This window comes from Trachypithecus francoisi, unplaced genomic scaffold (genome assembly GCF_009764315.1).
Source record: "Trachypithecus francoisi isolate TF-2019V2 unplaced genomic scaffold, Tfra_2.0 Lachesis_group4, whole genome shotgun sequence".
Taxonomy (NCBI): domain Eukaryota; kingdom Metazoa; phylum Chordata; class Mammalia; order Primates; family Cercopithecidae; genus Trachypithecus; species Trachypithecus francoisi.
The window spans coordinates 10,032,237-10,039,863 of record NW_022681469.1 but is presented as its reverse complement, the minus strand read 5'-3'; positions in this window follow the sequence as shown (position 1 = coordinate 10,039,863).

The following is a 7,627-nucleotide window of genomic DNA, read 5'->3' as shown; positions in this document are numbered from 1 at the left end:
CTCTGTCTTCCTTACAAGTAGAGCCTCCTAGGGTCAGAGAGAAGGCTCACAGGTGCCAGCTCGGTCCCCTTTGGCAGGGCCAAGGGACATTCCCCTCACCCCCAGCCTGGTCCTGGGCCAGCCACCTTGCCTCAGTTGGGAAAGTTTTCTAAATAGCATTTCTGAAGATCCAGTTCTTTACCTGAACTCTTATGGGACAAGTGTGTACTGCAAACAGCCCCTCTGGAGAGCAGCACAGGCCCCCGCTTTAGCTGGTTTAGTTTTCACAAAGAGGAGGGGATCTGGAAAGAGGGGCTGAGGAGGTAGAGCTACTGTGGCCTGTGATCAGAGTAGAGGGATTGTTTCCGGGCCACATGACTAGGGGCAGGAGCCTGGCAGCCACAAGGTCACCGCATTTAGGCACCTGGGCTGGTAGCAGCAAAGGGAACAGGTAGAGTCTACGCCTTGTTCTAACTCAGCAGAGAGCCTTGAACTCTCAAGGCGTCGAAATGGAACATACTCGGCAAGCATTCAACCCTGTGCAGTTTGGGTTTTTTAATTGGTTTTATTATTAGAGACTGGGGTCTTGCTATGTTGCCCATGCTGGACTCAAACTCCTGGGCTCAAGTGATCCTCCTGCCTCAGCCAACCAAAGTTCTGGGATTACAGGCATAAGCCACTGCACCTGACCTCTCATGCAGTTTTGAATACTTGGAAGTATCCTGGCCAGCTCTGTGGCTTTGGGCAAGGCCATCTCTTCTCCAATTCTCAGTTTCCTTAAAAGGAGAGAGTTTGGCCAGGTGCGGTGGCTCATGCCTTTAATCCCAGCACTTTGGGAGGCCAAGGTGGGTGGATCACTTGAGGCCAGGAGTTCAAGACCAGCCTGGTCAACATGGCAAAACCCCATCTCTACTAAAAATACAAAAATTAGCTGGGCGTGGTGGCCGGTGCCTGCAGTCCCAGCTACTCTGGAGGCTGAGGCACGAGAATTGCTTGAGCCAGAGGTTGCAGTGAGCTGAGATCGCGCCAGTGCACTCCAATCTAGGAGACAGAGTGAGACTCTGTCTCAAAAAAAAAAAAAAAAAAAAAAAAAGAGGAAGTTTGACATGTCAAGGCTTTGGAAGGAACAGCAGATTCTGGTGGGCTTGAGCCTAACCAGCCCTGCCTGCCACCAGAGGACTGCTGCTGCTTCGATGACCCAAATTAGTCTTGGGGTGACCAAAAGGCAGTGATTAAAAAGTGGCCACTGGCCGGGTGTGGTGGCTTACACCTGTCATCCCAGCACTTTGGAAGGCCAAGATGGGTGGATTACCTGAGGTCAGGAGTTCGAGACCAGCCTGGCCAACATGGCAAAATCCTGTCTCTACTAAAAATACAAAGATTAGCTGGGCATGGTGGTGGGCACTGTAATCCCAGCTACTCAGGAGGCTGAGGTAGTAGAATCGTTTGAACCTGGGAGGCAGAGGTTGCAGTGAGCCAAGATCACACCACTGTACTCCAGCCTGGGCGACAGAGTGAGACTTCATCTTAAAAAAAAAAAAAAAAAAGTGGCCACCAAGCACTCTATGGGGTATGCTACTAAGAGGTCAGAGAATGGGGAGGCTTCTGAGGACAGCTCCTCCAGGCACTGTGTCAAGGCGACCCATGGCGTGAGCCCTGAACCCTGGGCAAGGGACCATTCTTGTGTTCCAGTGCGATTGAAGCATTGATGCCGTGCACTCAGTAATCCAAACAACCCTGACTGCAGCCTCAACTGCAGCTCCAGACTGGAATCTTCAGCCTTTCTAAGGGAACTACTCCATTTTTAAACCGTTGTTACAATCGGGGCATCCTGCGTGCTGGTGTGTTTCCTGGGGTTATAATACCATGAGGGGAAAAAGGGGGATGTTGACTTAGATCAGACGTTTCTAACTAAATGCAGCCCTGAAGGGCCTTTCTTTGGCCTATCCAGTGTTGATAAGACCGTTTGAATTAGATTTGACACTTAAAAAATGGGTGATTTCACATAAAAATGTCTGGCTTTTCTTGAAAAACCAGAAGAGTAACAGGAGGCTCAGAATCCCACCAGCAACAAGTGCCTGGGGCCAAGCGGCAGCACCCACTTCAGGCAGGACAAAGGATCTCAAGTGCACCCTGGTCGCCACCACTCCCCATCACTCCTTGCCGCACTTAACCTTGCCTGCCAGGTCCCTTGAACACTGGAGTTTTCAACCTCTGGCCTCCAGCGAACCCAACTGTCCATGAGTTCCAAGTAGGAGACTTTTGTAGCAGATTGGGGAGGGAGGATTCAAAGGCATGTTTTCAATCCAACCTGACCTGAGCCTATACTTGATGTTAATAGATAAGAAAAGCCAGAAAGAACAGACAGACAGGAATGGGCATGGTGGCTCCCATTTGTAACCTCAGCACTTTGGGAGGCCAAGGCAGGCGGATCACTTGAGCCCAGGTGTTTGAGACCAGTCTGGGAAACATAGTGAGATTTCATCTCTACAAAAAACCCACAAAAATTTAGCCGGGTGTGGTAGTGCACACCTGTAGTCCCAGCTTACTTGGGAGGCTGAAGTGGGAGGATTACCTGAGCCTGAGAGGCAGAGGCTGCAGTGAGCCGTGACTGTGCCACTGCACTCCAGCCAGGGGGACGGAGTGAGACCCTGTCTCAAGAAATTTAAAAATAATAATAATAAATGAACTCCTTTCCCACGATTTCTTCTCCAAGCTGCTTTCTAAAAAAAACCCCTTCTGGCTCATGCCTGTAACCCCAGCACTTTGGGAGGCCGAGGCAGGCGGATCATTTGAGGTCAGGAGTTCGAGACCAGCCTGGCCAACATAGTGAAACCCACTCTCTACTAAAAATACAAAAAAAATGGGTCAGGCGTGGTGGTACATGCCTATAATCCCGGCTCCTCTGAGGCACGAGAATTGCTTTAACCTGGGAAAACGGAAGTTGCAGTGACCCGAAATCATGTCACTACACTCCAGCCTAGATAACAGAGCGAGACTCTGTCTTAAAAAAAACTGCTCAGGCCGGGCGCGGTGGCTCAAGCCTGTAATCCCAGCACTTTGGGAGGCCGAGACGGGCGGATCACGAGGTCAGGAGATCGAGACCATCCTGGCTAACACGGTGAAACCCCGTCTCTACTAAAAATACAAAAAACTAGCCGGGCGCGGTGGCGGGCGCCTGTAGTCCCAGCTACTCGGAGGCTGAGGCGGGAGAATGGTGTGAACCCGGGAGGCGGAGCTTGCAGTGAGCTGAGATCCGGCCACTGCACTCCAGCCTGGGCGACACAGCTAGACTCCGTCTCAAAAAACAAAAAAAAAAACAAAACAAAAACTGCTCAGTTTTTACTTTTGAACTAGAGGTCCTTTGTCCTCCTCACTCTTCCACAGTCTCTCTGTAATCTAAGATGGGGACACGTTGAATTCAAGAGCTGTGCTCATCTTGCCTTGTGCTGAGCCGAGTGAAAAAGAGTGTGGAGCGAGTGGTGTGGCTGAGGGGAGGCTCTGACTTAGGCAAGAGAGCCCCTTCCCTGTCTGGCCCCTTAAGCCTGGGTTTCCCAAGAATCTCCAGTTCTCCATTTACTCATTCAAAAGGTGTTCAGTTACTGTTACTATGCGCTGGTCCTGGGCGGCCTCCCAGTTCTACCTCTATTTTTTTTTTTTTTTTTTTTTTTTTGAGACGGAACCTCACTCTATCACCCAGGCTGGAGTGCAATGGGTCAATCTTGGCTCACTGCAGCCTCTGCCTCCCAGGTTCCAGTGATTCTCCTGCCTCAGCCTCCTGGGTAGCTGAGATTACAGGTGCCCGTCACCTCACCTGGCTAACTTTTGTATTTTTAATAGAGACAGGGTTTCACCACGTTAGCCAGGCTGGTCTCGAACTACTGACCTGAGGTGATCCGCCTACCTCAGCCCCCCAAAGTGCTGGGATTAAAGGCATGAACCACCACGACTAGTCCCACCTCTCACTTTTGCTTCCCAAGCCTTCTGCAAGATTTAAAAATACTAAGTACTAAAAACTATGCTGAATGCTGAATAAATATTAAATACAGCCATGTCACTTAATAACAGGAACATGTACTGAGAAATGCATTGTGAGGCGACTCTGGCATTGTGTGAACATCAGAGCGCACTTCCACAGACTCTGATGGTACAGCCCGCTGCACACCCTGGCTGTACGGTATAGTGTATCACTCCTAGGCTACAAACCTGTACAGCATGCTCCTGCGCTACTGTAAGCATTTGTGTATCTATGCATAGAAAATGTACAATAAGAACACGGTATAAAAGATTAAAACAGCATGCCTGTAAAGAGTACTTTCTATGAATGGAGCTTGTAAGACTGGAAGTTGCTCTGGGTGAGTCAGTGAGTGGTGAGTGAATGTGAAGGCCCGGGACTTTACCATCCACTACTGTAGACTTGATAAACACCGCAAGCTTAGGCCACACTAAATTTATTTTTAAAATATGGTAGCGGCCAGGTGCGGTGGTTCACGCCTGTAATCCCAGCACTTTGGGAGGCTGAAGCGGGAGGATCACCTGAGGTCAAGAGTTCAAGACCAGCCTGGCCAATTTGGTGAAACCCCGTCTCTAATAAAAACAAAAATTAGCCGGGCATGGTGGCATGCACCTGTAGTCCCAGCTACTCAGGAGGCTGAGGCAGAATAATTGCTTGAACCTGGGAGGCAGAAGGTGCAGTGAGCTGAGAATGTACCACTGCACTACAGCCTAGGGGACAGAGGGAGTCTCCGTCTCAAAGAAAAATAAATATACATTAAATAAAATACGGTAATTTTGCTATGACATTATGAAGGCTACATCACCACTAAGTGAAAGAAATTTTTCAATTCCACTACAATTTTATGGGACCACTGTCATAAATGTGGTCCCTCACTGACAGAAATGTCATTCTCAGTGCATGAATATAACTCTTCAGTTCATTATAGTAAGAATCAAAGAATCAGTCATGTCCACCTGGGTTCAATCCCTTTGCTGCACCTGGTAGGGTCTGAGGTTGTGCACCCGGTGGCCTCGAGGGTCAGATTTGTCCGTGGGGCTCCTGGAGCCCTTCCTAGCTCACAGCCCTCACCCTAGGGCTGGCCCACCTTGACAGGGGATGCCTTGGTCCTTCCAAGGGCAGGTGTGTGCTCAGAAGACAGAGTCAGCTGATGAGACTTAGTGCTAGGAGAGCTGGTCAGTCAGGAGCTCGTGGATCCGTGGGATGTGTAGTCAAAGTCAGAGGCCTTGAAGTTAAAGGTCCTATCCATCTCTTGGAGGGAGGCCCGGCCTGCCAGGGCTACAGGCTCTGAGAGCTGCTTCACCCGAGAACCCCACGGAAGTTTTGTTTGAGCTCCATTATTTCCCAAGCCAAGTAACTCAGATTCTACTTTAGTGGAGTGCATATTAACCTCCTTGAGAAGGCTTCAACATGTTCTAGGAGCTGCTGGTGCCATGAAGGACACCCGTGTTGAGTTCTGTTCCGGCTTCCCGGTTTACCCACCCTGTGGCTCTGGGGGAAATTCTTTAATATCTGACCTCTGCTTCCTTTTCTATGAGGCAGAGGTGATACGACCTAGGCAGGCAAGACCTGTCCTGCCTCCATTACGTCGTCAAAAAAAAAAAAAAGGTGGGGTGGGGTGGGATAAGCATGTTTAAATATGCAGCAACATTTTCTTTTAGGTGGGTGATGAATAAAGGGTGTGTTATCCAAGTCTCTTTTGCATATGCTGAAGTTTCGTAAGTGACAAAACCCTTCATTCAGAAACCTGGGTGTCTTATCTGTCTTCTCAGGTGCACTCACCCACCCTCAGCATCTCATCAGTCTCAGATATCTCAGGAGATCCTGCCCCCTTATCCCTGAGACCCACTGGCCACCCACGCCGGAGCCCGCCCTCACTCCCTTGCTCCTGAGCGGAAGGTGCCACAGCAGTGGGTGGCCTGCGCTCACATCCCGGCTCTGTTTGCTACTCAGCCCCACAACCCCCTCCTTTCTAGCTGTAAAATGACCGCAAGAACCTACCTCACAGGTCACTTAAATGACACAATCTGGCAATGCTCAACACAGGTTCTGGCTTTTGCTCAAGGTGAAATAAATGTTAACTATGACTTGTTATCGATCTCAATCTCATCACATCACCTCCCTGCTTAAAACCATCAACGGTTCCCTGTAAACTAAGATAAAGGTCAAGCTCCTGAATGCAGGCCCCCAACCTGGCCCTGCCTCCCCAACCTCAGCTACCCAGCCTCCTTGCACAGCACTCTGCGTCGCTGGTGAAGGGGAAGGAGGGAAGTTCGCCACCTCCTCCTCCTCCCAGCTCCAGGTCTGCACCAGGGACAGTGTCCCCTCTTGGGTTCCCAAGGCCCCGTACATACCTTCACTGTGGCACTGATCATGCTGGGCTGTCATCAACCTGCTTGCCATCTCCTTTCTGAGGTCCCTCACGGGTCCAGGGTAAATTCCTTCCAAGATCCTGCCTTTTGCAGGCAATATAGAGGGAGTTGACTCAGTTAAGACACTCTTGGGCTACCTGACTTCCAGGCTGTATTTCCAAAGAGGAAACATTTTGATTTCTGCCTCAGGGCCTTTGCACATGCTGGCCCCAAGCCTGGAACATTTACTCCTGGTATTTCCCAGACTTCAATATGCCTGACCCTCCTGGCATCTGCTTAAACAGAGTAATTTAGTAGGACCGGGGCCCTGCCTAAGACTCTGCATTTCTGACAAACATGCCAGTGATACCAAAGCTGCAGGTCCCTGGACACTGCTATACTTTGCCCGGCTCAAGCCAACTCCTCTTGAGGGTCTTGGCTTAGATGTCACTTCAGAGCAGGGCTTCCCTGACACCTACACAGAAGGGAGGCCACACTGCTGCGCCTCCCCGGAGAGGGCCTGTCTTTCTCAGGGCGCTTGGAACCCCTGGGAGCCCTACCAGCACAGGAACCACTTTGTTTTCATGGTACAGCGCTGAAGGAATGGGACTTCTGCTTCAGGAAACAGCCCTAACCGCTGCCCCACCCCAGGTCACAACTCCAAGCTTTTTGCCAGTGTTGAGGGAAGGGCCTTGAAGAGCAAGCCCATCGTCAGGCCCCAGGACTGAGGGCCACCTGTTCTCCTGATGGGAGGGAGGCCATGGGGGCGGGGTGGGGCTGCGTGCAGACTTCTCATCACACAGAGCACCCTGAGGACTTAGAGCACGGCCCGTCCACAACTCCCAGCCTACCCTGGCCAGGCTTAACTTGACAGCAGATAATTGGGTAAGTTCACCAAGGCTGCCCCTTCCTGGGAGACCCAACGCTTCCTGCCCCCACCAACCTCAGCAACACACACTTGTCATTGCTACAGAAGCTGCCATCAGCACAAGGATTTTCACCCTTGCCACTTTTCAGCCACAATTAGGAGCAGCTGAGTGACGGGGGAGGTGTGGGGTGAGGACGGTGATGGCTAATCTCAAACAAGCCCCCGCAATGAAATGAAGCTCAGGTCTCAGTCCAACGCCCTGCAACCCTTACGGCACAGAGCCACCTCTACACAAGGGCCAGTCCAGAGGAGCACCCACCCCAGCAGAAGTGCTCAAGGGAGGCCTCTGAAGCCCCTCAGCCTCGATCAGGACAATCCAGACCCATCTGTATCCGGCAGGATCGGGGACCTACC